Raw genomic sequence first — 24,087 nt, forward strand, 5'->3', positions numbered from 1 at the left:
CACCATCAAGGGGGCAGGTGTGGGACTTCGACTCTGGGAGCTGACTGGTGCGGATGGAATTGTAGAAGGAGTGACAGTTGCGGCATATGAAGCTGTCATGCGCACCGGATGAAGTCGATCATATTTTCGCTTCGCCTCAGTGTACGTCAGGCGGTCGAGAGTCTTTATTTCCATGATCTTTCGCTCCTTCTGCAGAATCGGACAGTCTGGCGAGCAAGGCGGATGGTGCGCGCCACAGTTCACACAGATTGGAGGCGGCGCACAGGGATGATCAGGATGGGAAGGTCGACCGCAATCGCGACAGACGAGGTCGGACGCACAGCGGGAAGACATGTGGCCGAACTTCCAACACTTGAAGCACCGCATCGGGGGAGGGATATACGGCTTGACATCACAACGGTACACCATCACCTTGACCTTCTCAGGTAACGTGGCACCCTCGAAGGCCAAGATGAAGGCACCGGTGGCAACTTGACGATCCCTCGGACCCCGGTGGACGCGCCGGACGAAATGGACACCTCGGCGCTCCAAGTTGGCGCGCAGCTCGTCGTCGGACTGTAAAAGCAGATCCCTGTGAAAGATAATGCCCTGGACCATGTTCAGACTCTTATGGGGCGTGATAGTGACAGAGACATCCCCCAGCTTAGTACAAGCGAGCAAGGCCCGTGACTGCGCGGAGGATGCCGTTTTGATCAACACCGATCCGGACCGCATCTTGGACAAGCCCTCCACCTCCCCAAACGTGTCCTCTAAATGCTCCACAAAGAACTGAGGCTTCACGGACATAAAAGATTCCCCGTCAGCTCTGGTACAGACGAGATACCGGGGCGAGTATCTTTCGCTCTCATTCATAGCCCTTCGTTCCTCCCATGGTGTGGCCAGGGAGGGGAACGATTTGGGGTCATACACATTAGCCTTGAAGTGAGCCTTGGAACGCTTAGAGACTGCTGACGGCTGGCCGCCAGCAAGAGATGATGTACCACGCTTCATTGCGGGTCATCCGCCCTGATGCCACCTACTCCGACCAAGGGCCCTCCCCACGGGCGCCACCCAGCCACAGCAAAGGCCACCTGGCAGGATGGCCATTGCCGGGAGTCCCGATGCCCCAGGGAGATGGGCATCTACTCCTTGGCATACGTGGGGAGTGAACGGCGCAGGCATCAGTAGAGCGATCCCTGTGTTGTCAGGGGGCTACAACCAAAAGGGTACATGGCGACCCCACCACAACGGACTGGCTACCGTGCTGGATCTTAGGTGCAAAAACGGCCAAAGTCGTCGTCACAGTTATAAGAAACACTGCAGAGTGCAGCGTGGTAATCGCCCATGAGATCGAAAACGAGCGGGACACCATTGCAACGACGAGAAAGACGGCAATAGGTCTAATTGCACGAAGGATACAGTGCACCATGTAAGGTGCCCTTCCCCAATTGGCTCGCTCTTCGGAATAATTTGGATAGATGGAGGTCAAACCCGAGAGGGGACCATCACATAAGGCCGAAACGTTTGAGACTCCTTTTAGTCGCCTCTTACGACAGGCAGGAATACCGCGGGCCTATTCTAACCCCCGAACCCGCAGGGGGGCACGTTATCCAGGAAGTACAGTGTCTCTACGTCTAATATTGGGTACGGTATTTACCCAGTTTCCAGGACAAGCGGTTCACCCGTGCCTCGGTAGCGCAGTAGGCAGCGCGTAAGTCTCATAATCTTAAGGTCGCGAGTTCGATCCTCACCCGGGGCATTTAATTTTCTGTGACTGATGGTGGTGCCGTTGCTAGGGCGCCAACGTATTTCTTGTTTGTTATCTTCAACGCTTCAGCGGGAAAATGTTTACTTGCTGTTATTGCTACTTACAGCTTCCCTTTTCCTCTTCTCCCAGCAGAGCATGAAGCGAAAAGCATTGCTCTGCGACGTTTGAGGTGCGCGCCTTGCCAGTCAGCATGTGCAAAGATGCTCGCAAAGAGAGAGGGGCGCCGACGCGGCACTCGACACGAAATGCGACAAGCGACCGTACGAACGGTCGAATGGAACGGCCACATCCGGTGTGGTCTAGTGGCTTTAGAAGATCCAATACATGATCCTTGTAACCCGATAACACACGTGAGTCTATACCGACGATTACCACTACACCACGATGGCACACTCATCAGATGAGAAGGAAACTAGGCAAGAATTAAATCAACTCTTAGAATCCTTCGCCACTATCAGAGATGAAACCAACCCTACGATATCCAGGTCCACATTCGCCAAAAAGGAAGGATGGAACGATGATAAGTGCAAGGAGATAGCCAAACAACGGAATTTCCCAAGCTCTCTTCGAACCTGTTCTGTTCAGAAACAAGTTTTAATTAGATTCTTCAACTTTTATTGCAAAGGAGAGCGGCAAAGAGGATTTGAAGTATCAGACATCATTCTCGCAGCCATCGGTCAAATGCCTGGATCGGCTTGCTCCACGGCTATGGATGTAATATGGGATGAGAGTGATTATACTGACAGTCAAGATACCAATCTGTTAACATGTCTCACCTCCCCTCGCTTAGACCCAGGGGAAATGGATGACACACAAGAGTTAGAAGACTCATAGGCTCCCCCTTCTCCAACGGAGATCAAGTTGGTTGAGAAAACAGGGTCCATCCCAACTATTGCTTTATCTTCCGAATCAGAGGCTGGAGCTTCGGGGGTTATGGCATCAGATCCTTCAAGTCCAGCGGAGCCACCACCGAATATTAACAAAGATTTATTGTTTTCATACTCCGACAATAGTCTTCAGGCTTTTCTAGATGGTGTCCGAAAGATCTTAGAGAAAGTCCCTGCAACCAGTGCACAAAGCACTGGGGTCATCATACTAAGACGAGTTGCCGGCTATGTAGCCATGACACTTATGAGAGGCCTTGTTAAAGATACAAATCAGTTGAGTGCCGCCTTCTTGAAGAAACAATACCGTACGAATATTCTAAATCTACTCAGGTTACAAAACATCGAGTATGCTCCACCCTGCTCAGCAGCCATACAGGAAGCCACCGATTACTTGAATAAAAATGATCCAAGAGTAATTACCGTCTTTTGCAAAATTGTAAAACAATGGATGCATTACGCGTCATCCACTGATTCGGGATCTGCCGCCATCTTTGCGGCATCAGTATTAACTCATACAGCATACAACGGAATGCAAATGATACACATGGTGAGTGAACTTTGTAGTATCTTAAATGTTGGGTGGTATGACCTGTGTGAGTTAACCCTCTGGGACAAGACAAAACAATCATGGACCAACATCTCTCGTTATATGCACCAATACGAAAGGAGAACTCAGCCTCAAAGATCAGCTCCCTGGGCCAGGGTCATCGATGATGGCTATTTTTCTGAACTCAGACCAATTGCCAACGTAGTGCTAGCCAGCGTCATCGTCAATGCATTAGTATATTCTTCAGAAAATAATCAGGGTGCACTAGAGGCCGTCTGGGTTAAAGACAGAAGAGCTCAAGTAGATGCACTCCAGAATTACGGAAGGAGTGTCGTCAATGTCTTGACTACCAGCCCCTCTGACATGATAGGTGTAGGGAAAACATCTCTGGTTGAGAAAGAAGCCAACAGGCTCGAGGAAGCTAGGTATGCAGATAAAGAGGACGCAAGAAGGACAATCCAGAGAGAAGATGACAGCGACGACAGCGACACTAGCGGAGAGAACCCCGTCTTTAAAAGCATTTTTAACTTCACCAGCGCTTAAAATGAAGGTTCTGTCTTAGTCTTTGTTTTAGAATTCTGGAGGGAGCCCCCACCATTAACCTATTAAAAAAAAAAAAAAAAAAAAAAAGTGGCTAGGATACCTGGCTTTCACCCAGGAGGCCCGGGTTCGATTCCCGGTACCGGAACGGAATTTTTTCCACACGAATCGTGACAAGTTTGAGCTGTCCGAGCGGCCGTTTCCCGTCCTGCTCGCAATATAGCTACTGTTTCGTGACCGTCAGCAGAATATAGACTAGGGAAGCAGACACACGACGACCATAGAAATGGTGTATGGCTTCATGCCACCTGTTTCCAGCGTAGGGCTGAGCAACTGCATCTGCCGAGGCCCGTTAGCTCAGTTGGTTAGAGCGTCGTGCTAATAACGCGAAGGTCGTGGGTTCGAGCCCCCCACGGGCCACTACTCTTTTACTACTGCGAAAAGGCAGCGCCGATTTCAGCTGGCGAGTGTGATGAGCAAAAGATCATCACCCTGCGTGGAAGTTGACAGAGGATCCGAACCCGACTCGTCGGGAAGCACTACAGCATTCACTCGGCAATGGCCATAATATCTTGAATACACTGGTTCTCAACCGATAAAGAGAAAATAAAAGAAAATGTCCGATTGCCGATGCGTAACAACTTTGGCCCTTGTCAGTACTTGCGCGGGTGAGCGCATGGGAACACAGGGCACTATTGGCAGTTTTACTTCCTATTTTTGTTTCTCCTTTGTTTTCGGAGCTACAGCCCGATTCGGTCAGGGAGACGCCACCGTGAAATGAAGGGGGCGTGCTGTGTGTCCATCGCCTCGCTTCTCCTTAGCCTCTCTCAGTCGTTTCTCGTGCTTGTCGTTTTGATATAGGCCGATTTGAGAGCGTCAGCTCTCGCGTCAGCTGAGCAAAGTCGAGACAAGTCGAGACACACTAAGGGCTGGTATGCAGCGAGTAAGAGGGCGAAAAAACAATAATTTAAGAGCGCGTGGCAAAAGTACTCATACGCCTAATTAAAAGCCTGCTGCGGTGGCCGGGAATCGAACCCGGATCAACTGCTTGGAAGGCAACTATGCTGACCATTACACCACCACCGCACAAGCGAGCGCCCCGCCTCCGCGCTGTGTCGGCTTCCCGCGTGTCGGCAGCGGCCGAAGATGATCGTACCGGCAGGCGCATTTCGAGGCAGGCTAGGGGAGCACATCCAGACGCATTGGGACAGCGTATCCGCGCACATTTCGCATCCTTTGGCAAGAGTCGGCGCCGGCGACGCAAGAGTACGCAGAGGACCGCGTTCTGGCGGCATTTTTAAGCAGTGCAGTGCAGTGCAGGATTCAGCGTCGGCAGCATCTCCTCCACAGAATGCTACGCCGCTTGACGGCAGTCCCACTTTCCCTTGAGACATCTGCTCGGGAAGCAGCGTGAAGTTGCCGCTGGCCCGAGCATCGGGGGTTCAGTGGTAGAATGCTCGCCTGCCACGCGGGCGGCCCGGGTTCGATTCCCGGCCGATGCATCATTTTGCTTTTCCCGCGATAATGCTGCCGCGTGGCTTGCGCGCTTGAGATGCACGATCCACAAGAATGTATAGCTGGATTCCCTTGAGAAGAACCGAGAACGCAGCACTCGCGGGTCCCCACTAGGACGCTCGCATCATGTTCTACAGACTAGCGTCGGCCTGGCCTCACAAGTTGCTGTGTCCGGGTGCCTCCGAGGCACTGAACTTTAACGACAAGGAGTGCTGCCTATCGTTGCAACAGCTGCAGCAACACCGCAATCAACTGGGCCGGCAGTGCACGTGTAGCAACAGAACACGTTATCCAGGAAGTACAGTGTCTCTACGTCTAATATTGGGTACGGTATTTACCCAGTTTCCAGGACAAGCGGTTCACCCGTGCCTCGGTAGCGCAGTAGGCAGCGCGTAAGTCTCATAATCTTAAGGTCGTGAGTTCGATCCTCACCCGGGGCATTTAATTTTCTGTGACTGATGGTGGTGCCGTTGCTAGGGCGCCAACGTATTTCTTGTTTGTTATCTTCAACGCTTCAGCGGGAAAATGTTTACTTGCTGTTATTGCTACTTACAGCTTCCCTTTTCCTCTTCTCCCAGCAGAGCATGAAGCGAAAAGCATTGCTCTGCGACGTTTGAGGTGCGCGCCTTGCCAGTCAGCATGTGCAAAGATGCTCGCAAAGAGAGAGAGGGGCGCCGACGCGGCACTCGACACGAAATGCGACAAGCGACCGTACGAACGGTCGAATGGAACGGCCACATCCGGTGTGGTCTAGTGGCTTTAGAAGATCCAATACATGATCCTTGTAACCCGATAACACACGTGAGTCTATACCGACGATTACCACTACACCACGATGGCACACTCATCAGATGAGAAGGAAACTAGGCAAGAATTAAATCAACTCTTAGAATCCTTCGCCACTATCAGAGATGAAACCAACCCTACGATATCCAGGTCCACATTCGCCAAAAAGGAAGGATGGAACGATGATAAGTGCAAGGAGATAGCCAAACAACGGAATTTCCCAAGCTCTCTTCGAACCTGTTCTGTTCAGAAACAAGTTTTAATTAGATTCTTCAACTTTTATTGCAAAGGAGAGCGGCAAAGAGGATTTGAAGTATCAGACATCATTCTCGCAGCCATCGGTCAAATGCCTGGATCGGCTTGCTCCACGGCTATGGATGTAATATGGGATGAGAGTGATTATACTGACAGTCAAGATACCAATCTTTTAACATGTCTCACCTCCCCTCGCTTAGACCCAGGGGAAATGGATGACACACAAGAGTTAGAAGACTCATAGGCTCCCCCTTCTCCAACGGAGATCAAGTTGGTTGAGAAAACAGGGTCCATCCCAACTATTGCTTTATCTTCCGAATCAGAGGCTGGAGTTTCGGGGGTTATGGCATCAGATCCTTCAAGTCCAGCGGAGCCACCACCGAATATTAACAAAGATTTATTGTTTTCATACTCCGACAATAGTCTTCAGGCTTTTCTAGATGGTGTCCGAAAGATCTTAGAGAAAGTCCCTGCAACCAGTGCACAAAGCACTGGGGTCATCATACTAAGACGAGTTGCCGGCTATGTAGCCATGACACTTATGAGAGGCCTTGTTAAAGATACAAATCAGTTGAGTGCCGCCTTCTTGAAGAAACAATACCGTACGAATATTCTAAATCTACTCAGGTTACAAAACATCGAGTATGCTCCACCCTGCTCAGCAGCCATACAGGAAGCCACCGATTACTTGAATAAAAATGATCCAAGAGTAATTACCGTCTTTTGCAAAATTGTAAAACAATGGATGCATTACGCGTCATCCACTGATTCGGGATCTGCCGCCATCTTTGCGGCATCAGTATTAACTCATACAGCATACAACGGAATGCAAATGATACACATGGTGAGTGAACTTTGTAGTATCTTAAATGTTGGGTGGTATGACCTGTGTGAGTTAACCCTCTGGGACAAGACAAAACAATCATGGACCAACATCTCTCGTTATATGCACCAATACGAAAGGAGAACTCAGCCTCAAAGATCAGCTCCCTGGGCCAGGGTCATCGATGATGGCTATTTTTCTGAACTCAGACCAATTGCCAACGTAGTGCTAGCCAGCGTCATCGTCAATGCATTAGCATATTCTTCAGAAAATAATCAGGGTGCACTAGAGGCCGTCTGGGTTAAAGACAGAAGAGCTCAAGTAGATGCACTCCAGAATTACGGAAGGAGTGTCGTCAATGTCTTGACTACCAGCCCCTCTGACATGATAGGTGTAGGGAAAACATCTCTGGTTGAGAAAGAAGCCAACAGGCTCGAGGAAGCTAGGTATGCAGATAAAGAGGACGCAAGAAGGACAATCCAGAGAGAAGATGACAGCGACGACAGCGACACTAGCGGAGAGAACCCCGTCTTTAAAAGCATTTTTAACTTCACCAGCGCTTAAAATGAAGGTTCTGTCTTAGTCTTTGTTTTAGAATTCTGGAGGGAGCCCCCACCATTAACCTATTAAAAAAAAAAAAAAAAAAAGTGGCTAGGATACCTGGCTTTCACCCAGGAGGCCCGGGTTCGATTCCCGGTACCGGAACGGAATTTTTTCCACACGAATCGTGACAAGTTTGAGCTGTCCGAGCGGCCGTTTCCCGTCCTGCTCGCAATATAGCTACTGTTTCGTGACCGTCAGCAGAATATAGACTAGGGAAGCAGACACACGACGACCATAGAAATGGTGTATGGCTTCATGCCACCTGTTTCCAGCGTAGGGCTGAGCAACTGCATCTGCCGAGGCCCGTTAGCTCAGTTGGTTAGAGCGTCGTGCTAATAACGCGAAGGTCGTGGGTTCGAGCCCCCCCACGGGCCACTACTCTTTTACTACTGCGAAAAGGCAGCGCCGATTTCAGCTGGCGAGTGTGATGAGCAAAAGATCATCACCCTGCGTGGAAGTTGACAGAGGATCCGAACCCGACTCGTCGGGAAGCACTACAGCATTCACTCGGCAATGGCCATAATATCTTGAATACACTGGTTCTCAACCGATAAAGAGAAAATAAAAGAAAATGTCCGATTGCCGATGCGTAACAACTTTGGCCCTTGTCAGTACTTGCGCGGGTGAGCGCATGGGAACACAGGGCACTATTGGCAGTTTTACTTCCTATTTTTGTTTCTCCTTTGTTTTCGGAGCTACAGCCCGATTCGGTCAGGGAGACGCCACCGTGAAATGAAGGGGGCGTGCTGTGTGTCCATCGCCTCGCTTCTCCTTAGCCTCTCTCAGTCGTTTCTCGTGCTTGTCGTTTTGATATAGGCCGATTTGAGAGCGTCAGCTCTCGCGTCAGCTGAGCAAAGTCGAGACAAGTCGAGACACACTAAGGGCTGGTATGCAGCGAGTAAGAGGGCGAAAAAACAATAATTTAAGAGCGCGTGGCAAAAGTACTCATACGCCTAATTAAAAGCCTGCTGCGGTGGCCGGGAATCGAACCCGGATCAACTGCTTGGAAGGCAACTATGCTGACCATTACACCACCACCGCACAAGCGAGCGCCCCGCCTCCGCGCTGTGTCGGCTTCCCGCGTGTCGGCAGCGGCCGAAGATGATCGTACCGGCAGGCGCATTTCGAGGCAGGCTAGGGGAGCACATCCAGACGCATTGGGACAGCGTATCCGCGCACATTTCGCATCCTTTGGCAAGAGTCGGCGCCGGCGACGCAAGAGTACGCAGAGGACCGCGTTCTGGCGGCATTTTTAAGCAGTGCAGTGCAGTGCAGTGCAGGATTCAGCGTCGGCAGCATCTCCTCCACAGAATGCTACGCCGCTTGACGGCAGTCCCACTTTCCCTTGAGACATCTGCTCGGGAAGCAGCGTGAAGTTGCCGCTGGCCCGAGCATCGGGGGTTCAGTGGTAGAATGCTCGCCTGCCACGCGGGCGGCCCGGGTTCGATTCCCGGCCGATGCATCATTTTGCTTTTCCCGCGATAATGCTGCCGCGTGGCTTGCGCGCTTGAGATGCACGATCCACAAGAATGTATAGCTGGATTCCCTTGAGAAGAACCGAGAACGCAGCACTCGCGGGTCCCCACTAGGACGCTCGCATCATGTTCTACAGACTAGCGTCGGCCTGGCCTCACAAGTTGCTGTGTCCGGGTGCCTCCGAGGCACTGAACTTTAACGACAAGGAGTGCTGCCTATCGTTGCAACAGCTGCAGCAACACCGCAATCAACTGGGCCGGCAGTGCACGTGTAGCAACAGAACACGTTATCCAGGAAGTACAGTGTCTCTACGTCTAATATTGGGTACGCTATTTACCCAGTTTCCAGGACAAGCGGTTCACCCGTGCCTCGGTAGCGCAGTAGGCAGCGCGTAAGTCTCATAATCTTAAGGTCGTGAGTTCGATCCTCACCCGGGGCATTTAATTTTCTGTGACTGATGGTGGTGCCGTTGCTAGGGCGCCAACGTATTTCTTGTTTGTTATCTTCAACGCTTCAGCGGGAAAATGTTTACTTGCTGTTATTGCTACTTACAGCTTCCCTTTTCCTCTTCTCCCAGCAGAGCATGAAGCGAAAAGCATTGCTCTGCGACGTTTGAGGTGCGCGCCTTGCCAGTCAGCATGTGCAAAGATGCTCGCAAAGAGAGAGAGGGGCGCCGACGCGGCACTCGACACGAAATGCGACAAGCGACCGTACGAACGGTCGAATGGAACGGCCACATCCGGTGTGGTCTAGTGGCTTTAGAAGATCCAATACATGATCCTTGTAACCCGATAACACACGTGAGTCTATACCGACGATTACCACTACACCACGATGGCACACTCATCAGATGAGAAGGAAACTAGGCAAGAATTAAATCAACTCTTAGAATCCTTCGCCACTATCAGAGATGAAACCAACCCTACGATATCCAGGTCCACATTCGCCAAAAAGGAAGGATGGAACGATGATAAGTGCAAGGAGATAGCCAAACAACGGAATTTCCCAAGCTCTCTTCGAACCTGTTCTGTTCAGAAACAAGTTTTAATTAGATTCTTCAACTTTTATTGCAAAGGAGAGCGGCAAAGAGGATTTGAAGTATCAGACATCATTCTCGCAGCCATCGGTCAAATGCCTGGATCGGCTTGCTCCACGGCTATGGATGTAATATGGGATGAGAGTGATTATACTGACAGTCAAGATACCAATCTTTTAACATGTCTCACCTCCCCTCGCTTAGACCCAGGGGAAATGGATGACACACAAGAGTTAGAAGACTCATAGGCTCCCCCTTCTCCAACGGAGATCAAGTTGGTTGAGAAAACAGGGTCCATCCCAACTATTGCTTTATCTTCCGAATCAGAGGCTGGAGTTTCGGGGGTTATGGCATCAGATCCTTCAAGTCCAGCGGAGCCACCACCGAATATTAACAAAGATTTATTGTTTTCATACTCCGACAATAGTCTTCAGGCTTTTCTAGATGGTGTCCGAAAGATCTTAGAGAAAGTCCCTGCAACCAGTGCACAAAGCACTGGGGTCATCATACTAAGACGAGTTGCCGGCTATGTAGCCATGACACTTATGAGAGGCCTTGTTAAAGATACAAATCAGTTGAGTGCCGCCTTCTTGAAGAAACAATACCGTACGAATATTCTAAATCTACTCAGGTTACAAAACATCGAGTATGCTCCACCCTGCTCAGCAGCCATACAGGAAGCCACCGATTACTTGAATAAAAATGATCCAAGAGTAATTACCGTCTTTTGCAAAATTGTAAAACAATGGATGCATTACGCGTCATCCACTGATTCGGGATCTGCCGCCATCTTTGCGGCATCAGTATTAACTCATACAGCATACAACGGAATGCAAATGATACACATGGTGAGTGAACTTTGTAGTATCTTAAATGTTGGGTGGTATGACCTGTGTGAGTTAACCCTCTGGGACAAGACAAAACAATCATGGACCAACATCTCTCGTTATATGCACCAATACGAAAGGAGAACTCAGCCTCAAAGATCAGCTCCCTGGGCCAGGGTCATCGATGATGGCTATTTTTCTGAACTCAGACCAATTGCCAACGTAGTGCTAGCCAGCGTCATCGTCAATGCATTAGCATATTCTTCAGAAAATAATCAGGGTGCACTAGAGGCCGTCTGGGTTAAAGACAGAAGAGCTCAAGTAGATGCACTCCAGAATTACGGAAGGAGTGTCGTCAATGTCTTGACTACCAGCCCCTCTGACATGATAGGTGTAGGGAAAACATCTCTGGTTGAGAAAGAAGCCAACAGGCTCGAGGAAGCTAGGTATGCAGATAAAGAGGACGCAAGAAGGACAATCCAGAGAGAAGATGACAGCGACGACAGCGACACTAGCGGAGAGAACCCCGTCTTTAAAAGCATTTTTAACTTCACCAGCGCTTAAAATGAAGGTTCTGTCTTAGTCTTTGTTTTAGAATTCTGGAGGGAGCCCCCACCATTAACCTATTAAAAAAAAAAAAAAAAAAGTGGCTAGGATACCTGGCTTTCACCCAGGAGGCCCGGGTTCGATTCCCGGTACCGGAACGGAATTTTTTCCACACGAATCGTGACAAGTTTGAGCTGTCCGAGCGGCCGTTTCCCGTCCTGCTCGCAATATAGCTACTGTTTCGTGACCGTCAGCAGAATATAGACTAGGGAAGCAGACACACGACGACCATAGAAATGGTGTATGGCTTCATGCCACCTGTTTCCAGCGTAGGGCTGAGCAACTGCATCTGCCGAGGCCCGTTAGCTCAGTTGGTTAGAGCGTCGTGCTAATAACGCGAAGGTCGTGGGTTCGAGCCCCCCCACGGGCCACTACTCTTTTACTACTGCGAAAAGGCAGCGCCGATTTCAGCTGGCGAGTGTGATGAGCAAAAGATCATCACCCTGCGTGGAAGTTGACAGAGGATCCGAACCCGACTCGTCGGGAAGCACTACAGCATTCACTCGGCAATGGCCATAATATCTTGAATACACTGGTTCTCAAGCGATAAAGAGAAAATAAAAGAAAATGTCCGATTGCCGATGCGTAACAACTTTGGCCCTTGTCAGTACTTGCGCGGGTGAGCGCATGGGAACACAGGGCACTATTGGCAGTTTTACTTCCTATTTTTGTTTCTCCTTTGTTTTCGGAGCTACAGCCCGATTCGGTCAGGGAGACGCCACCGTGAAATGAAGGGGGCGTGCTGTGTGTCCATCGCCTCGCTTCTCCTTAGCCTCTCTCAGTCGTTTCTCGTGCTTGTCGTTTTGATATAGGCCGATTTGAGAGCGTCAGCTCTCGCGTCAGCTGAGCAAAGTCGAGACAAGTCGAGACACACTAAGGGCTGGTATGCAGCGAGTAAGAGGGCGAAAAAACAATAATTTAAGAGCGCGTGGCAAAAGTACTCATACGCCTAATTAAAAGCCTGCTGCGGTGGCCGGGAATCGAACCCGGATCAACTGCTTGGAAGGCAACTATGCTGACCATTACACCACCACCGCACAAGCGAGCGCCCCGCCTCCGCGCTGTGTCGGCTTCCCGCGTGTCGGCAGCGGCCGAAGATGATCGTACCGGCAGGCGCATTTCGAGGCAGGCTAGGGGAGCACATCCAGACGCATTGGGACAGCGTATCCGCGCACATTTCGCATCCTTTGGCAAGAGTCGGCGCCGGCGACGCAAGAGTACGCAGAGGACCGCGTTCTGGCGGCATTTTTAAGCAGTGCAGTGCAGTGCAGTGCAGGATTCAGCGTCGGCAGCATCTCCTCCACAGAATGCTACGCCGCTTGACGGCAGTCCCACTTTCCCTTGAGACATCTGCTCGGGAAGCAGCGTGAAGTTGCCGCTGGCCCGAGCATCGGGGGTTCAGTGGTAGAATGCTCGCCTGCCACGCGGGCGGCCCGGGTTCGATTCCCGGCCGATGCATCATTTTGCTTTTCCCGCGATAATGCTGCCGCGTGGCTTGCGCGCTTGAGATGCACGATCCACAAGAATGTATAGCTGGATTCCCTTGAGAAGAACCGAGAACGCAGCACTCGCGGGTCCCCACTAGGACGCTCGCATCATGTTCTACAGACTAGCGTCGGCCTGGCCTCACAAGTTGCTGTGTCCGGGTGCCTCCGAGGCACTGAACTTTAACGACAAGGAGTGCTGCCTATCGTTGCAACAGCTGCAGCAACACCGCAATCAACTGGGCCGGCAGTGCACGTGTAGCAACAGAACACGTTATCCAGGAAGTACAGTGTCTCTACGTCTAATATTGGGTACGGTATTTACCCAGTTTCCAGGACAAGCGGTTCACCCGTGCCTCGGTAGCGCAGTAGGCAGCGCGTAAGTCTCATAATCTTAAGGTCGTGAGTTCGATCCTCACCCGGGGCATTTAATTTTCTGTGACTGATGGTGGTGCCGTTGCTAGGGCGCCAACGTATTTCTTGTTTGTTATCTTCAACGCTTCAGCGGGAAAATGTTTACTTGCTGTTATTGCTACTTACAGCTTCCCTTTTCCTCTTCTCCCAGCAGAGCATGAAGCGAAAAGCATTGCTCTGCGACGTTTGAGGTGCGCGCCTTGCCAGTCAGCATGTGCAAAGATGCTCGCAAAGAGAGAGGGGCGCCGACGCGGCACTCGACACGAAATGCGACAAGCGACCGTACGAACGGTCGAATGGAACGGCCACATCCGGTGTGGTCTAGTGGCTTTAGAAGATCCAATACATGATCCTTGTAACCCGATAACACACGTGAGTCTATACCGACGATTACCACTACACCACGATGGCACACTCATCAGATGAGAAGGAAACTAGGCAAGAATTAAATCAACTCTTAGAATCCTTCGCCACTATCAGAGATGAAACCAACCCTACGATATCCAGGTCCACATTCGCCAAAAAGGAAGGATGGAACGATGATAAGTGCAAGGAGATAGCCAAACAACGGAATTTCCCAAGCTCTCTTCGAACCTGTTCTGTTCAGAAACAAGTTTTAATTAGATTCTTCAACTTTTATTGCAAAGGAGAGCGGCAAAGAGGATTTGAAGTATCAGACATCATTCTCGCAGCCATCGGTCAAATGCCTGGATCGGCTTGCTCCACGGCTATGGATGTAATATGGGATGAGAGTGATTATACTGACAGTCAAGATACCAATCTTTTAACATGTCTCACCTCCCCTCGCTTAGACCCAGGGGAAATGGATGACACACAAGAGTTAGAAGACTCATAGGCTCCCCCTTCTCCAACGGAGATCAAGTTGGTTGAGAAAACAGGGTCCATCCCAACTATTGCTTTATCTTCCGAATCAGAGGCTGGAGCTTCGGGGGTTATGGCATCAGATCCTTCAAGTCCAGCGGAGCCACCACCGAATATTAACAAAGATTTATTGTTTTCATACTCCGACAATAGTCTTCAGGCTTTTCTAGATGGTGTCCGAAAGATCTTAGAGAAAGTCCCTGCAACCAGTGCACAAAGCACTGGGGTCATCATACTAAGACGAGTTGCCGGCTATGTAGCCATGACACTTATGAGAGGCCTTGTTAAAGATACAAATCAGTTGAGTGCCGCCTTCTTGAAGAAACAATACCGTACGAATATTCTAAATCTACTCAGGTTACAAAACATCGAGTATGCTCCACCCTGCTCAGCAGCCATACAGGAAGCCACCGATTACTTGAATAAAAATGATCCAAGAGTAATTACCGTCTTTTGCAAAATTGTAAAACAATGGATGCATTACGCGTCATCCACTGATTCGGGATCTGCCGCCATCTTTGCGGCATCAGTATTAACTCATACAGCATACAACGGAATGCAAATGATACACATGGTGAGTGAACTTTGTAGTATCTTAAATGTTGGGTGGTATGACCTGTGTGAGTTAACCCTCTGGGACAAGACAAAACAATCATGGACCAACATCTCTCGTTATATGCACCAATACGAAAGGAGAACTCAGCCTCAAAGATCAGCTCCCTGGGCCAGGGTCATCGATGATGGCTATTTTTCTGAACTCAGACCAATTGCCAACGTAGTGCTAGCCAGCGTCATCGTCAATGCATTAGTATATTCTTCAGAAAATAATCAGGGTGCACTAGAGGCCGTCTGGGTTAAAGACAGAAGAGCTCAAGTAGATGCACTCCAGAATTACGGAAGGAGTGTCGTCAATGTCTTGACTACCAGCCCCTCCGACATGATAGGTGTAGGGAAAACATCTCTGGTTGAGAAAGAAGCCAACAGGCTCGAGGAAGCTAGGTATGCAGATAAAGAGGACGCAAGAAGGACAATCCAGAGAGAAGATGACAGCGACGACAGCGACACTAGCGGAGAGAACCCCGTCTTTAAAAGCATTTTTAACTTCACCAGCGCTTAAAATGAAGGTTCTGTCTTAGTCTTTGTTTTAGAATTCTGGAGGGAGCCCCCACCATTAACCTATTAAAAAAAAAAAAAAAAAAAAAAAAGTGGCTAGGATACCTGACTTTCACCCAGGAGGCCCGGGTTCGATTCCCGGTACCGGAACGGAATTTTTTCCACACGAATCGTGACAAGTTTGAGCTGTCCGAGCGGCCGTTTCCCGTCCTGCTCGCAATATAGCTACTGTTTCGTGACCGTCAGCAGAATATAGACTAGGGAAGCAGACACACGACGACCATAGAAATGGTGTATGGCTTCATGCCACCTGTTTCCAGCGTAGGGCTGAGCAACTGCATCTGCCGAGGCCCGTTAGCTCAGTTGGTTAGAGCGTCGTGCTAATAACGCGAAGGTCGTGGGTTCGAGCCCCCCACGGGCCACTACTCTTTTACTACTGCGAAAAGGCAGCGCCGATTTCAGCTGGCGAGTGTGATGAGCAAAAGATCATCACCCTGCGTGGAAGTTGACAGAGGATCCGAACCCGACTCGTCGGGAAGCACTACAGCATTCACTCGGCAATGGCCATAATATCTTGAATACACTGGTTCTCAACCGATAAAGAGAAAATAAAAGAAAATGTCCGATTGCCGATGCGTAACAACTTTGGCCCTTGTCAGTACTTGCGCGGGTGAGCGCATGGGAACACAGGGCACTATTGGCAGTTTTACTTCCTATTTTTGTTTCTCCTTTGTTTTCGGAGCTACAGCCCGATTCGGTCAGGGAGACGCCACCGTGAAATGAAGGGGGCGTGCTGTGTGTCCATCGCCTCGCTTCTCCTTAGCCTCTCTCAGTCGTTTCTCGTGCTTGTCGTTTTGATATAGGCCGATTTGAGAGCGTCAGCTCTCGCGTCAGCTGAGCAAAGTCGAGACAAGTCGAGACACACTAAGGGCTGGTATGCAGCGAGTAAGAGGGCGAAAAAACAATAATTTAAGAGCGCGTGGCAAAAGTACTCATACGCCTAATTAAAAGCCTGCTGCGGTGGCCGGGAATCGAACCCGGATCAACTGCTTGGAAGGCAACTATGCTGACCATTACACCACCACCGCACAAGCGAGCGCCCCGCCTCCGCGCTGTGTCGGCTTCCCGCGTGTCGGCAGCGGCCGAAGATGATCGTACCGGCAGGCGCATTTCGAGGCAGGCTAGGGGAGCACATCCAGACGCATTGGGACAGCGTATCCGCGCACATTTCGCATCCTTTGGCAAGAGTCGGCGCCGGCGACGCAAGAGTACGCAGAGGACCGCGTTCTGGCGGCATTTTTAAGCAGTGCAGTGCAGTGCAGTGCAGGATTCAGCGTCGGCAGCATCTCCTCCACAGAATGCTACGCCGCTTGACGGCAGTCCCACTTTCCCTTGAGACATCTGCTCGGGAAGCAGCGTGAAGTTGCCGCTGGCCCGAGCATCGGGGGTTCAGTGGTAGAATGCTCGCCTGCCACGCGGGCGGCCCGGGTTCGATTCCCGGCCGATGCATCATTTTGCTTTTCCCGCGATAATGCTGCCGCGTGGCTTGCGCGCTTGAGATGCACGATCCACAAGAATGTATAGCTGGATTCCCTTGAGAAGAACCGAGAACGCAGCACTCGCGGGTCCCCACTAGGACGCTCGCATCATGTTCTACAGACTAGCGTCGGCCTGGCCTCACAAGTTGCTGTGTCCGGGTGCCTCCGAGGCACTGAACTTTAACGACAAGGAGTGCTGCCTATCGTTGCAACAGCTGCAGCAACACCGCAATCAACTGGGCCGGCAGTGCACGTGTAGCAACAGAACACGTTATCCAGGAAGTACAGTGTCTCTACGTCTAATATTGGGTACGGTATTTACCCAGTTTCCAGGACAAGCGGTTCACCCGTGCCTCGGTAGCGCAGTAGGCAGCGCGTAAGTCTCATAATCTTAAGGTCGTGAGTTCGATCCTCACCCGGGGCATTTAATTTTCTGTGACTGATGGTGGTGCCGTTGCTAGGGCGCCAACGTATTTCTTGTTTGTTATCTTCAACGCTTCAGCGGGAAAATGTTTACTTGCTGTTATTGCTACTTACAGCTTCCCTTTTCCTCTTCTCCCAGCAGAGCATGAAGCGAAAAGCATTGCTCTGCGACGTTTGAGGTGCGCGCCTTGCCAGTCAGCATGTGCAAAGATGCTCGCAAAGAGAGAGGGGCGCCGACGCGGCACTCGACACGAAATGCGACAAGCGACCGTACGAACGGTCGAATGGAACGGCCACATCCGGTGTGGTCTAGTGGCTTTAGAAGATCCAATACATGATCCTTGTAACCCGATAACACACGTGAGTCTATACCGACGATTACCACTACACCACGATGGCACACTCATCAGATGAGAAGGAAACTAGGCAAGAATTAAATCAACTCTTAGAATCCTTCGCCACTATCAGAGATGAAACCAACCCTACGATATCCAGGTCCACATTCGCCAAAAAGGAAGGATGGAACGATGATAAGTGCAAGGAGATAGCCAAACAACGGAATTTCCCAAGCTCTCTTCGAACCTGTTCTGTTCAGAAACAAGTTTTAATTAGATTCTTCAACTTTTATTGCAAAGGAGAGCGGCAAAGAGGATTTGAAGTATCAGACATCATTCTCGCAGCCATCGGTCAAATGCCTGGATCGGCTTGCTCCACGGCTATGGATGTAATATGGGATGAGAGTGATTATACTGACAGTCAAGATACCAATCTTTTAACATGTCTCACCTCCCCTCGCTTAGACCCAGGGGAAATGGATGACACACAAGAGTTAGAAGACTCATAGGCTCCCCCTTCTCCAACGGAGATCAAGTTGGTTGAGAAAACAGGGTCCATCCCAACTATTGCTTTATCTTCCGAATCAGAGGCTGGAGCTTCGGGGGTTATGGCATCAGATCCTTCAAGTCCAGCGGAGCCACCACCGAATATTAACAAAGATTTATTGTTTTCATACTCCGACAATAGTCTTCAGGCTTTTCTAGATGGTGTCCGAAAGATCTTAGAGAAAGTCCCTGCAACCAGTGCACAAAGCACTGGGGTCATCATACTAAGACGAGTTGCCGGCTATGTAGCCATGACACTTATGAGAGGCCTTGTTAAAGATACAAATCAGTTGAGTGCCGCCTTCTTGAAGAAACAATACCGTACGAATATTCTAAATCTACTCAGGTTACAAAACATCGAGTATGCTCCACCCTGCTCAGCAGCCATACAGGAAGCCACCGATTACTTGAATAAAAATGATCCAAGAGTAATTACCGTCTTTTGCAAAATTGTAAAACAATGGATGCATTACGCGTCATCCACTGATTCGGGATCTGCCGCCATCTTTGCGGCATCAGTATTAACTCATACAGCATACAACGGAATGCAAATGATACACATGGTGAGTGAACTTTGTAGTATCTTAAATGTTGGGTGGTATGACCTGTGTGAGTTAACCCTCTGGGACAAGACAAAACAATCATGGACCAACATCTCTCGTTATATGCACCAATACGAAAGGAGAACTCAGCCTCAAAGATCAGCTCCCTGGGCCAGGGTCATCGATGATGGCTATTTTTCTGAACTCAGACCAATTGCCAACGTAGTGCTAGCCAGCGTCATCGTCAATGCATTAGTATATTCTTCAGAAAATAATCAGGGTGCACTAGAGGCCGTCTGGGTTAAAGACAGAAGAGCTCAAGTAGATGCACTCCAGAATTACGGAAGGAGTGTCGTCAATGTCTTGACTACCAGCCCCTCCGACATGATAGGTGTAGGGAAAACATCTCTGGTTGAGAAAGAAGCCAACAGGCTCGAGGAAGCTAGGTATGCAGATAAAGAGGACGCAAGAAGGACAATCCAGAGAGAAGATGACAGCGACGACAGCGACACTAGCGGAGAGAACCCCGTCTTTAAAAGCATTTTTAACTTCACCAGCGCTTAAAATGAAGGTTCTGTCTTAGTCTTTGTTTTAGAATTCTGGAGGGAGCCCCCACCATTAACCTATTAAAAAAAAAAAAAAAAAAAAAAAAGTGGCTAGGATACCTGACTTTCACCCAGGAGGCCCGGGTTCGATTCCCGGTACCGGAACGGAATTTTTTCCACACGAATCGTGACAAGTTTGAGCTGTCCGAGCGGCCGTTTCCCGTCCTGCTCGCAATATAGCTACTGTTTCGTGACCGTCAGCAGAATATAGACTAGGGAAGCAGACACACGACGACCATAGAAATGGTGTATGGCTTCATGCCACCTGTTTCCAGCGTAGGGCTGAGCAACTGCATCTGCCGAGGCCCGTTAGCTCAGTTGGTTAGAGCGTCGTGCTAATAACGCGAAGGTCGTGGGTTCGAGCCCCCCACGGGCCACTACTCTTTTACTACTGCGAAAAGGCAGCGCCGATTTCAGCTGGCGAGTGTGATGAGCAAAAGATCATCACCCTGCGTGGAAGTTGACAGAGGATCCGAACCCGACTCGTCGGGAAGCACTACAGCATTCACTCGGCAATGGCCATAATATCTTGAATACACTGGTTCTCAACCGATAAAGAGAAAATAAAAGAAAATGTCCGATTGCCGATGCGTAACAACTTTGGCCCTTGTCAGTACTTGCGCGGGTGAGCGCATGGGAACACAGGGCACTATTGGCAGTTTTACTTCCTATTTTTGTTTCTCCTTTGTTTTCGGAGCTACAGCCCGATTCGGTCAGGGAGACGCCACCGTGAAATGAAGGGGGCGTGCTGTGTGTCCATCGCCTCGCTTCTCCTTAGCCTCTCTCAGTCGTTTCTCGTGCTTGTCGTTTTGATATAGGCCGATTTGAGAGCGTCAGCTCTCGCGTCAGCTGAGCAAAGTCGAGACAAGTCGAGACACACTAAGGGCTGGTATGCAGCGAGTAAGAGGGCGAAAAAACAATAATTTAAGAGCGCGTGGCAAAAGTACTCATACGCCTAATTAAAAGCCTGCTGCGGTGGCCGGGAATCGAACCCGGATCAACTGCTTGGAAGGCAACTATGCTGACCATTACACCACCACCGCACAAGCGAGCGCCCCGCCTCCGCGCTGTGTCGGCTTCCCGCGTGTCGGCAGCGGCCGAAGATGATCGTACCGGCAGGCGCATTTCGAGGCAGGCTAGGGGAGCACATCCAGACGCATTGGGACAGCGTATCCGCGCACATTTCGCATCCTTTGGCAAGAGTCGGCGCCGGCGACGCAAGAGTACGCAGAGGACCGCGTTCTGGCGGCATTTTTAAGCAGTGCAGTGCAGTGCAGTGCAGGATTCAGCGTCGGCAGCATCTCCTCCACAGAATGCTACGCCGCTTGACGGCAGTCCCACTTTCCCTTGAGACATCTGCTCGGGAAGCAGCGTGAAGTTGCCGCTGGCCCGAGCATCGGGGGTTCAGTGGTAGAATGCTCGCCTGCCACGCGGGCGGCCCGGGTTCGATTCCCGGCCGATGCATCATTTTGCTTTTCCCGCGATAATGCTGCCGCGTGGCTTGCGCGCTTGAGATGCACGATCCACAAGAATGTATAGCTGGATTCCCTTGAGAAGAACCGAGAACGCAGCACTCGCGGGTCCCCACTAGGACGCTCGCATCATGTTCTACAGACTAGCGTCGGCCTGGCCTCACAAGTTGCTGTGTCCGGGTGCCTCCGAGGCACTGAACTTTAACGACAAGGAGTGCTGCCTATCGTTGCAACAGCTGCAGCAACACCGCAATCAACTGGGCCGGCAGTGCACGTGTAGCAACAGAACACGTTATCCAGGAAGTACAGTGTCTCTACGTCTAATATTGGGTACGGTATTTACCCAGTTTCCAGGACAAGCGGTTCACCCGTGCCTCGGTAGCGCAGTAGGCAGCGCGTAAGTCTCATAATCTTAAGGTCGTGAGTTCGATCCTCACCCGGGGCATTTAATTTTCTGTGACTGATGGTGGTGCCGTTGCTAGGGCGCCAACGTATTTCTTGTTTGTTATCTTCAACGCTTCAGCGGGAAAATGTTTACTTGCTGTTATTGCTACTTACAGCTTCCCTTTTCCTCTTCTCCCAGCAGAGCATGAAGCGAAAAGCATTGCTCTGCGACGTTTGAGGTGCGCGCCTTGCCAGTCAGCATGTGCAAAGATGCTCGCAAAGAGAGAGGGGCGCCGACGCGGCACTCGACACGAAATGCGACAAGCGACCGTACGAACGGTCGAATGGAACGGCCACATCCGGTGTGGTCTAGTGGCTTTAGAAGATCCAATACATGATCCTTGTAACCCGATAACACACGTGAGTCTATACCGACGATTACCACTACACCACGATGGCACACTCATCAGATGAGAAGGAAACTAGGCAAGAATTAAATCAACTCTTAGAATCCTTCGCCACTATCAGAGATGAAACCAACCCTACGATATCCAGGTCCACATTCGCCAAAAAGGAAGGATGGAACGATGATAAGTGCAAGGAGATAGCCAAACAACGGAATTTCCCAAGCTCTCTTCGAACCTGTTCTGTTCAGAAACAAGTTTTAATTAGATTCTTCAACTTTTATTGCAAAGGAGAGCGGCAAAGAGGATTTGAAGTATCAGACATCATTCTCGCAGCCATCGGTCAAATGCCTGGATCGGCTTGCTCCACGGCTATGGATGTAATATGGGATGAGAGTGATTATACTGACAGTCAAGATACCAATCTTTTAACATGTCTCACCTCCCCTCGCTTAGACCCAGGGGAAATGGATGACACACAAGAGTTAGAAGACTCATAGGCTCCCCCTTCTCCAACGGAGATCAAGTTGGTTGAGAAAACAGGGTCCATCCCAACTATTGCTTTATCTTCCGAATCAGAGGCTGGAGCTTCGGGGGTTATGGCATCAGATCCTTCAAGTCCAGCGGAGCCACCACCGAATATTAACAAAGATTTATTGTTTTCATACTCCGACAATAGTCTTCAGGCTTTTCTAGATGGTGTCCGAAAGATCTTAGAGAAAGTCCCTGCAACCAGTGCACAAAGCACTGGGGTCATCATACTAAGACGAGTTGCCGGCTATGTAGCCATGACACTTATGAGAGGCCTTGTTAAAGATACAAATCAGTTGAGTGCCGCCTTCTTGAAGAAACAATACCGTACGAATATTCTAAATCTACTCAGGTTACAAAACATCGAGTATGCTCCACCCTGCTCAGCAGCCATACAGGAAGCCACCGATTACTTGAATAAAAATGATCCAAGAGTAATTACCGTCTTTTGCAAAATTGTAAAACAATGGATGCATTACGCGTCATCCACTGATTCGGGATCTGCCGCCATCTTTGCGGCATCAGTATTAACTCATACAGCATACAACGGAATGCAAATGATACACATGGTGAGTGAACTTTGTAGTATCTTAAATGTTGGGTGGTATGACCTGTGTGAGTTAACCCTCTGGGACAAGACAAAACAATCATGGACCAACATCTCTCGTTATATGCACCAATACGAAAGGAGAACTCAGCCTCAAAGATCAGCTCCCTGGGCCAGGGTCATCGATGATGGCTATTTTTCTGAACTCAGACCAATTGCCAACGTAGTGCTAGCCAGCGTCATCGTCAATGCATTAGTATATTCTTCAGAAAATAATCAGGGTGCACTAGAGGCCGTCTGGGTTAAAGACAGAAGAGCTCAAGTAGATGCACTCCAGAATTACGGAAGGAGTGTCGTCAATGTCTTGACTACCAGCCCCTCCGACATGATAGGTGTAGGGAAAACATCTCTGGTTGAGAAAGAAGCCAACAGGCTCGAGGAAGCTAGGTATGCAGATAAAGAGGACGCAAGAAGGACAATCCAGAGAGAAGATGACAGCGACGACAGCGACACTAGCGGAGAGAACCCCGTCTTTAAAAGCATTTTTAACTTCACCAGCGCTTAAAATGAAGGTTCTGTCTTAGTCTTTGTTTTAGAATTCTGGAGGGAGCCCCCACCATTAACCTATTAAAAAAAAAAAAAAAAAAAAAAAAAGTGGCTAGGATACCTGACTTTCACCCAGGAGGCCCGGGTTCGATTCCCGGTACCGGAACGGAATTTTTTCCACACGAATCGTGACAAGTTTGAGCTGTCCGAGCGGCCGTTTCCCGTCCTGCTCGCAATATAGCTACTGTTTCGTGACCGTCAGCAGAATATAGACTAGGGAAGCAGACACACGACGACCATAGAAATGGTGTATGGCTTCATGCCACCTGTTTCCAGCGTAGGGCTGAGCAACTGCATCTGCCGAGGCCCGTTAGCTCAGTTGGTTAGAGCGTCGTGCTAATAACGCGAAGGTCGTGGGTTCGAGCCCCCCACGGGCCACTACTCTTTTACTACTGCGAAAAGGCAGCGCCGATTTCAGCTGGCGAGTGTGATGAGCAAAAGATCATCACCCTGCGTGGAAGTTGACAGAGGATCCGAACCCGACTCGTCGGGAAGCACTACAGCATTCACTCGGCAATGGCCATAATATCTTGAATACACTGGTTCTCAACCGATAAAGAGAAAATAAAAGAAAATGTCCGATTGCCGATGCGTAACAACTTTGGCCCTTGTC

General features: G+C 50.0%; 22 non-coding genes across 22 annotated transcripts; 17 read left to right on the forward strand and 5 right to left on the reverse strand.

Moving 5' to 3' along the window:
* Window positions 1-1,665: 1,665 nt before the first annotated feature.
* On the forward strand, window positions 1,666-1,738 carry Trnam-cau (transfer RNA methionine (anticodon CAU)). Its single transcript has one exon. It is a non-coding gene; the product is annotated as a tRNA-Met (tRNA).
* Window positions 1,739-4,067: 2,329 nt separating this feature from the next.
* Window positions 4,068-4,141, forward strand: Trnai-aau (transfer RNA isoleucine (anticodon AAU)). The gene has a single exon. It is a non-coding gene; the product is annotated as a tRNA-Ile (tRNA).
* A 594-nt stretch (window positions 4,142-4,735) lies between these two features.
* Window positions 4,736-4,807, reverse strand: Trnag-ucc (transfer RNA glycine (anticodon UCC)). Its single transcript has one exon. It is a non-coding gene; the product is annotated as a tRNA-Gly (tRNA).
* Window positions 4,808-5,152: 345 nt separating this feature from the next.
* On the forward strand, window positions 5,153-5,223 carry Trnag-gcc (transfer RNA glycine (anticodon GCC)). The gene has a single exon. It is a non-coding gene; the product is annotated as a tRNA-Gly (tRNA).
* A 380-nt stretch (window positions 5,224-5,603) lies between these two features.
* Trnam-cau (transfer RNA methionine (anticodon CAU)) lies at window positions 5,604-5,676 on the forward strand. The gene has a single exon. It is a non-coding gene; the product is annotated as a tRNA-Met (tRNA).
* A 2,327-nt stretch (window positions 5,677-8,003) lies between these two features.
* Window positions 8,004-8,078, forward strand: Trnai-aau (transfer RNA isoleucine (anticodon AAU)). Its single transcript has one exon. It is a non-coding gene; the product is annotated as a tRNA-Ile (tRNA).
* A 594-nt stretch (window positions 8,079-8,672) lies between these two features.
* Window positions 8,673-8,744, reverse strand: Trnag-ucc (transfer RNA glycine (anticodon UCC)). The gene has a single exon. It is a non-coding gene; the product is annotated as a tRNA-Gly (tRNA).
* A 350-nt stretch (window positions 8,745-9,094) lies between these two features.
* Trnag-gcc (transfer RNA glycine (anticodon GCC)) lies at window positions 9,095-9,165 on the forward strand. Its single transcript has one exon. It is a non-coding gene; the product is annotated as a tRNA-Gly (tRNA).
* Window positions 9,166-9,545: 380 nt separating this feature from the next.
* Trnam-cau (transfer RNA methionine (anticodon CAU)) lies at window positions 9,546-9,618 on the forward strand. Its single transcript has one exon. It is a non-coding gene; the product is annotated as a tRNA-Met (tRNA).
* Window positions 9,619-11,944: 2,326 nt separating this feature from the next.
* On the forward strand, window positions 11,945-12,019 carry Trnai-aau (transfer RNA isoleucine (anticodon AAU)). The gene has a single exon. It is a non-coding gene; the product is annotated as a tRNA-Ile (tRNA).
* A 594-nt stretch (window positions 12,020-12,613) lies between these two features.
* On the reverse strand, window positions 12,614-12,685 carry Trnag-ucc (transfer RNA glycine (anticodon UCC)). The gene has a single exon. It is a non-coding gene; the product is annotated as a tRNA-Gly (tRNA).
* A 350-nt stretch (window positions 12,686-13,035) lies between these two features.
* Trnag-gcc (transfer RNA glycine (anticodon GCC)) lies at window positions 13,036-13,106 on the forward strand. Its single transcript has one exon. It is a non-coding gene; the product is annotated as a tRNA-Gly (tRNA).
* A 380-nt stretch (window positions 13,107-13,486) lies between these two features.
* Trnam-cau (transfer RNA methionine (anticodon CAU)) lies at window positions 13,487-13,559 on the forward strand. The gene has a single exon. It is a non-coding gene; the product is annotated as a tRNA-Met (tRNA).
* Window positions 13,560-15,889: 2,330 nt separating this feature from the next.
* Window positions 15,890-15,963, forward strand: Trnai-aau (transfer RNA isoleucine (anticodon AAU)). The gene has a single exon. It is a non-coding gene; the product is annotated as a tRNA-Ile (tRNA).
* A 594-nt stretch (window positions 15,964-16,557) lies between these two features.
* Trnag-ucc (transfer RNA glycine (anticodon UCC)) lies at window positions 16,558-16,629 on the reverse strand. The gene has a single exon. It is a non-coding gene; the product is annotated as a tRNA-Gly (tRNA).
* Window positions 16,630-16,979: 350 nt separating this feature from the next.
* On the forward strand, window positions 16,980-17,050 carry Trnag-gcc (transfer RNA glycine (anticodon GCC)). The gene has a single exon. It is a non-coding gene; the product is annotated as a tRNA-Gly (tRNA).
* Window positions 17,051-17,430: 380 nt separating this feature from the next.
* On the forward strand, window positions 17,431-17,503 carry Trnam-cau (transfer RNA methionine (anticodon CAU)). The gene has a single exon. It is a non-coding gene; the product is annotated as a tRNA-Met (tRNA).
* A 2,330-nt stretch (window positions 17,504-19,833) lies between these two features.
* On the forward strand, window positions 19,834-19,907 carry Trnai-aau (transfer RNA isoleucine (anticodon AAU)). The gene has a single exon. It is a non-coding gene; the product is annotated as a tRNA-Ile (tRNA).
* A 594-nt stretch (window positions 19,908-20,501) lies between these two features.
* On the reverse strand, window positions 20,502-20,573 carry Trnag-ucc (transfer RNA glycine (anticodon UCC)). The gene has a single exon. It is a non-coding gene; the product is annotated as a tRNA-Gly (tRNA).
* Window positions 20,574-20,923: 350 nt separating this feature from the next.
* Window positions 20,924-20,994, forward strand: Trnag-gcc (transfer RNA glycine (anticodon GCC)). Its single transcript has one exon. It is a non-coding gene; the product is annotated as a tRNA-Gly (tRNA).
* A 380-nt stretch (window positions 20,995-21,374) lies between these two features.
* Trnam-cau (transfer RNA methionine (anticodon CAU)) lies at window positions 21,375-21,447 on the forward strand. The gene has a single exon. It is a non-coding gene; the product is annotated as a tRNA-Met (tRNA).
* A 2,331-nt stretch (window positions 21,448-23,778) lies between these two features.
* Window positions 23,779-23,852, forward strand: Trnai-aau (transfer RNA isoleucine (anticodon AAU)). Its single transcript has one exon. It is a non-coding gene; the product is annotated as a tRNA-Ile (tRNA).
* Window positions 23,853-24,087: the final 235 nt, after the last annotated feature.

This window comes from Schistocerca serialis, chromosome 2 (assembly GCF_023864345.2).
Source record: "Schistocerca serialis cubense isolate TAMUIC-IGC-003099 chromosome 2, iqSchSeri2.2, whole genome shotgun sequence".
Classification (NCBI taxonomy): domain Eukaryota; kingdom Metazoa; phylum Arthropoda; class Insecta; order Orthoptera; family Acrididae; genus Schistocerca; species Schistocerca serialis.